Genomic DNA, 7479 nt, shown 5'->3' on the forward strand with positions numbered 1-7479 from the left:
CTTAGCCAAACCTCCAGACCAACGGAAAATGGTCGGCAAATCCGCAGACCACCGGAAAACAGCCGGCGGGCCCTCCCAATCCCCAACAGCACCAACCAAGATCCACCCCAACCCCAATTGCTCCTCCCGCACGACCAGCGATGCCAATTACTCCGATCCTCCCGCACGGCTCTACGCAACCACGACCCCTCCTCTCTCCTTCTCGTGCCTCTTTCTCTCTCCTCCGCTGACGAACACCCACAAACACCCACGAACACCGACGAACAACCACCGAATTCTCACGAACACCCACGAATACCCACCGGATTCTCACGAACACCCACGCTGACGATTTGGGTGTGATTTTGGTGCGATTTGGGGCTGCGATTTTGGTGCCTTTTGGTGCAATTTGGGGCTGGTGGTGGTTTCTCGGGCAAGGGTTAGGTGTTTAGGTCTATTTCGGGGGTGCGGCTGGTCGTGGGAGTCGTTTCCGACTTGGGTGGCTGGTGAAGGTGGTGTTTTAGGGTTGTGGCAGGAGGTGGAGGTGGTGGTTATGGGCTTATGGCTGGCATGGTGGCTGTCAGAATTTCCTTTTTGGTTTTTTTTTTTTTTATTTTTTTTATTATTTTGGAACCACTCACATAGTGACATGTGTCAAACAACCTACAATAACAGGTTATTGACTTTTGTTGACCGGTTTGGAACTGTCGGAGGAAAACTCACCTAATAGTTGGGATTATTGTAGAATAAACGATAGTTGGGATTATTGTAGGTAAATCGCCCATAGTTGGGATTATTGAAGTGTATTTTTCCATACTTAAATGCATCAAAATTAATTTTAATTAGGGGTAAATATGTCAATTAAATTTTTTAAGGGCATAATAGTCTTCACACTATTCATAAGAGTATTCTCCCACTTTTTATAAGGTAGGGATATTACAACATTGGAAGGGTGTTTTGGAGGGTTATCATAACACGTGTCGTTGTTTTATTGGTTTTGTCAATTTAGGAAATTTTGACTTTTACCACCAAAAAATTTGGACAAATTGTTTTTTACCACCTACTATTTTAAAAGTTGTATTTTACCACCAAATAAAACTCAAAAAATTGTTTTTTACCACCTACCGTTTAGAAAACCGTTAAATCTAACGGAATTTTTTAAAATTCTTCAATTTTCGTGCCCAAAATATGTTCTTCATAGGTTTAGGGGGGCATTTTGGCCCTACGGGTCCATTTTGAGGTCAAAATTGATATAAAAATGATCGGAAATACCTCGTTTTGCGTGTTTAAAAATACATCGAATTGCGTGAACACGCAAAATGAGGTATTTCCGATCATTTTTTTTATCAATTTTGACCTCAAATTGGACCCGTAGGGCCAAAATGCCCCCCTAAACCTATAAAAAACATATTTCGGGCACGAAAATCAAAGAATGTTTTTTAACACCATTAGATTTAACGGTTTTCTTAACGGTAGGTGGTGAAAAACAATTTTTAGAACATTATTTGTTGGTAAAATACAACTTTTAAAATAGTAGGTGGTAAAAAACAATTTGTCCAAATTTTTTGGTGGTAAAAGTCAAAATTTCCGTCAATTTAATTTGATTTTTAAAAATTTAATTAACGTTTTTATTAATAAATGTAAAAATATATAAATTATTGCTATTATTATTATTATTACTAAAAATGATCACCCAACCACCTCCCATACCGGTGGTAATCTACATGCCCCTACACTGAACCTGATATCTTCGTGGATCCTGCCGAAGCTCGGCCGCGGCCACGGCCAACAGCGCAGCCATGCAAAGCGCCCAACCACGTCAACCATCTTGGGCAGCAACTAAACCGCAGCCTTTGCACGTTTCAACCACCGCCCATGAAGGAGTTGTGTCTTCGATAAGTGCAATTACTAGATATATCAAGGATCACTATTATGGAGATAATAAGTTCATTCTCTTGGGGTGTCATCATCTGTTGCTAGACTATGAGAGATGATATTTGGACTAGTCAAATAGTCCAAAGCCCGCTAGAATGGATCCTATGAGGTCACACACAAGGGTATTGGGTTAAGCAAGTTAGAGGGCCATTAATGGGTCTCATGAGCATTTAACTAATCATGAAATGGATTGGTCTAGCATAGTTAGATTGGAATTAGGTTTTGGGATTTTGACATGGGCTCTTATTTAGAGATGAGATCTATAAATAAAATTCATGCCTAGGGTTGCAAGTAAGCAGTCATAATTCACACACAGTGTATTTTGACATGAAGGCAACCAATCCCAAAACCCTAATTCCTCTCTCTATCTCACGGCTATCTCTCTCCTCCCCTCGTCCGTACAGCCGCTCATCCTTGGTGGCGCGTGTGGTTGGTTCGTTGCTCGCTCTTATCCATAGAAGGTCAATTGAAGGGTTTAATTGCAACTAACTAGCATTAGTGGAGGTCTTAATCTGTACCCGTGGACCAAGTAGAGGAATCACGCTTGAGGTTCTTTATCTCCCATTGTTCTTGCTCGATCGCACGTGGAATCACGCTTCAAAGGTACGATTATATGTTCTTTATGTGTTATGCATTAGATCTTGGGATTATGTACTGTACGAATTGATTCATGTTTTTCCGCTGCGTAGTACCTATAAACTCCTACAGCGGTATCAGTTAGCCTATTGCATTTACGCATATTGACTATAATTTTTTGATAGTCCACAATTTTAATTCAATTAGGAGGGAGATTAATTTAATTATGGGTCAATTGTTATATTAAATGTGATTTAACTCTTGGAATTGATTAAATGCAATTTAATAATGCTCAAAGTAGCCATGAAGAGATCCGAATTTTTCCCTATATCACTCAAAAATTTCGACCCCCAAACCCTAATTTCGAAAATTTCAAAACCCTAACCCTAAATTATGAATTTTTTGTTTTGGTTTTGATTTAATTCGTTTACTATGTAATTAATGATTTTAATCTATTTGATTTCATGACAAATTATGAATTTTTCATGATCAAATCATTTAATTTAAGAGTTAAATTAAATTGGGGATTAATTTCATGAAGAACCCTAATTTCAAGATTGAATATGATTTAATTATGAAATTGATTGGACCACATTAACATTAATTTAATTTTACAAAATATGTTTTGTTTTATTTAAATAAGGTTTTTAGCAGCGGCAACCGCGGCTAGGTGGCGCAGCCACGACGACTGCCGCTGTAGGTGGTCCGGAGGGAGGGGCGGGTGGGACAGGAGGACGGGTCAGCAAAGGCAGCAACAACAGCACCGTGAAAGGGTTGCGCGGCACTGCTGTGCACCGCTGCAGTGCAGCGTACACCTCACGGTGTACGACCACACCACGGTGGCTGGTGCACGGTTTTAAAAAATATATATTTTATTTTAAAAATATTTCAAGATAAATATGATTTATTTTGAATAAGATAAAATATTTTAAAAATATGATCTTTTATTTTGAAAGATATATTCGGTTTTATTTGGATAAAATCTTTTATTTTAAGGTAAAATCAAATCTTTCTGAGAGGTTGGTAAAATATTTGATATTATCCATATTTGATATTATCTATATTTAAAATATTTTATATTTAAGGTAAAATATTTGATATTATCCATATTTAAAGTTGTTAAATTGGTAATTATCCATAATTAAAGTGGTTAATTTTGGATAATATTGATTAGGTTATTCTGAGCATATTGCAAACGAATAATAATTGATTTAAATAATGTGATTATCCCATAATTAATTTTGGGTATAATTGATTTAAAATTTTGTGATTGGCTAGTAATTAGGATAGAATTTCCTAACATTGTTAGGATAATCTTTGAGGATAAATATGATTTATCTTTTAAGATTAAAATAAGATTTGATTCTATCTCATGACTAATTTAAAATATATGATATTTTATTGATGTCCATGAATAATAAATGATATTATCTAATTGCATTAATTATAATATGAGATATTTAGATGCCATGTTTCCTTAATTGTGAACATTCGATGTTGTAGTTTAGGAAAGCATGATGAGTGATTTATTATGTGGCAATTTTATAATATATGATGTTGTTTATTGCTATATAATGACTAGTGTGGCCTAGTAGATTGCTAAATACGATCTGCGCATCGTGATGTATTTTTGTAATCTTAGTACGGTGTACGTACCGATAAAGTATTTTTGTAATTTTATTTCATTTTATTTAAGTAGTAGATAGAATAGAGTAAAATTACAAGTTGCGGTTAATCCAAGAAGCCCATGAATTGAAGGCCCGAAGGAGCAAGGTGGATGAGATCCATGATGATTCAAGTGGGAGCATTTACTTTATTAGTTTTTCTTAGGATTAGGGGTCATGCTATGTCTTGTTTATGCATTTAGTATTTTATACATGTTAGATTTTATTGATGTTTTGTGATGATGCGCTAGAGTTCACTATTTAATCACAACATAATAAATCTAGGTCCCAGTAATATTGAGGTTGCTTTTCCAATCAAAAACCCGATGAAACCTTCGATATTTATGATGGGATCATGCCAAAGCAGGGTGTCATATTATATCTTAGGGGAGTGGGGGTAAAACAAATTTTACACTTTTGATTGGTTATACTCAACAAGGTTACCTAAAGAGTTTAGAACCTTGAAGCTAAGGGTAATAATTAAACATGTGATGGTTAATTATTCAACCAAGAATTACAAAGAGTTGTAATCAGTAAAGAGTTTACTCACCTTGAAAATGTAATGGTTGATGGTAGGGTCAAAGTTCGGTCAATCATTGCACAAATAAAGGATCTTGGAATCATTTTATTCAATAGAGATCAATTAAAATTGAATAAATGCTTTAAAGTTACCAGTTTTAAAACCGCTTATGGTGCTTTAAATTTTTTATTAAACATAATTGAATTTTGCGTTTACTTTTAAGTAACATGTCGTTCTAATTTTATTATTATATATAATATCCTCGATTGAAAATAAAGTTGAGAAACGTTCTAAAAAAGGTTTAAAGATAATCCATAAACCTATATTCCAATTTTGCTAAGATGGTTCTAAAAGTAAAGTTTTAGAAACCCATGTCACATGTCTAAGTTGGTTTTATTCAAAATGTTTGAGTAAAATACCAACACATTTTCATTTTGAAAAGTGTTTCAAGGGATATAATGAGATGAGAGGTACAAACCCTCTAAAAGACAAGTATAGAAGTCCAATAAAATCTCTTGTCTTCAATATGATTGAATATAAGAAAGTGATTGAAAATCTCTGTGATCAAAAGTTGATTAAATGACGTTATTCTTCATCCATTTTATATATGAGTTAAATAGTTGATTAAACTCTAACATGAATGATGATTGAATAGACTTAGCAAAATCATGAAATGTGCTTAAAGTAGTTAAGCAAAGCATCATTTTGAACCTAAGAGAAGTGTTCTAAGTAGCTCAAATGGGAAAGGTTTAGGAATATATGAGGATTGCATTAAGAAGTTATAGGCCAAAATATGCAAACAAGTTGCTACTTCTCAAACCTAGAACTACTTATATGCTAAAAGTTGTTATGAACGACAAATGTTTCTAATTAAATGAACCAATTCCAATTGATTAGAAACTAGCTCATATAGTTGGAAGGTAAAAGAATGGAAATGTTCCAATTTAAGAAGTACATTATAGAAATTGATTTAGCACATTGCTACTTCTTGGACATATGATGTATTGTTTAGTTCTCTCTCATTGAGAATGAGGATTAACTAAAGGAAGAAGTGATAGCTAAGGGAGAAATAAATCTACAAGTCTAGAAGCAAATGTTGCTACTTCACAAGTAGAATCTACAAGTTTGGAAGCAAAAGTTGCAACTTTACAAGTAGGACCTATATTTCACCTTACCTAGTTATTGGCTAGAATTAAATAAATGTTATTCATTCTTGCCATTATCAAAACACCATTCAATGTTAGTAATGACTAAGCATCGAAGATTCAAAAACGTAGAATAAATATTATTCCATGTTTTATTGAGCCGCGGTGTGTTTTGAATTGCTAAATAGATTTAAAGTTCTATATGATAGAAATTATTTAACCATTTCTATATATATAAATTGTCTCTAATATGTCAATTAATTCGAATGAAAAATGAACATTGCATGCGCAAGATCCAAATTGGTGGACTTTCAATATCATTGGATTATGAATCTATTGATATATGTAAATATCATTCTAATTTGAAAGTATTGACAAAGTCACCATTTAGAGAAATGATGATGCAAACTCAAGGTTGAATACGTATCGATGTAAGAAAACCAAAGGTTCAAAGGCTAGAGACGGAAAATGAAACTTCATTTGTGATATGATCACTATTTATGCTTAGTTGAAGCATGGAAGTGAAAATTTTGAAAAGTTCAAAATGTTCAGTATGAAGTTCAGTATCAACTTGACAAGATAATGATTACATTACAATATGATTGTAATTGTGAAAATTTAAGTCAAGACATATACTTGGCAACACATTCAAAGTAGTGCGATATGATCGTAATAATGAGAATTTAAGTCAAGACCTTGATGAACATCCAAGAGTTGTGAAATCGTTTTACGACAAACTCCGAAAGAAAACCTTGTGAAGTGTTTATGACGGGAGCTATCAATCTATATAAGATATATTTTGATAATGGATGAAAATTACCTATCTTCCAACCATTGTTCAAGGGATATACTTTTAAGATAAGCTACAAAACTAAACAAACTATATATGTCAAATAAAAATGTAGTAAAGGTTTCATATGTGATATGGATAAGAAAAGTTCTTATTAAGTCTTTCTACAAAGCAAGGAATAAATGTTGTATTAAATCATTTAATGCACTATCAATTCCTATACAGAGTACGGGGTACTACTACACAAATCATACTTAGCACAAAATGTTTGTTGCTCAAGTAGGTGTCCTTATGGAAATTGTTCCAAAAGGTCAAATGGGAGTAGTATAAATCTCGAAAGAGTTCGAGAAAAGCAACAAACAAACATGGCTCAAACCATGGTTGGTTCACCCTATGCTAAATATGCATCCTCAAAAAGGCAATTGGGAGTATAAGAATCTCAAAAAGTTTGGAAGCCTTGAAAGAGTTCAAGAAAAGTGATTCGAAAATCTTGAAGAAATTTGAGAAGTAATCGAATCAAAGTAACAATATGAGCATGATTCACCTCATGTTACAAGTGACAACGCGTGGTCTCATTAAGTGTAATGGGAATAATAACTATGAGTCGAAGGTAGTACATTCAAAGTGCAAATCCTCTATTGTCGTTTCTCATTGAAAGCTAAACAAAGTTGTATGAGTTTCAATTGTTGCATCAAACCCACAATGATGACTAGCATATGTAAAACTTAGTCAAGGAAATATGATTTCATGTTGACTAAGAGTTCTAAAATATTCATTTTGGAACATGATGATTATGCAAGTAACAAAGATGATTTGACAAGTTATAACTCCAAGTGGTTTAAAAACTAGGAAATCTAAAATAGATTATTT

Source organism: Chenopodium album, chromosome 2, assembly GCF_948465745.1.
Source record: "Chenopodium album chromosome 2, dcCheAlbu1.1, whole genome shotgun sequence".
NCBI classification, from domain to species: Eukaryota; Viridiplantae; Streptophyta; class Magnoliopsida; order Caryophyllales; family Amaranthaceae; genus Chenopodium; species Chenopodium album.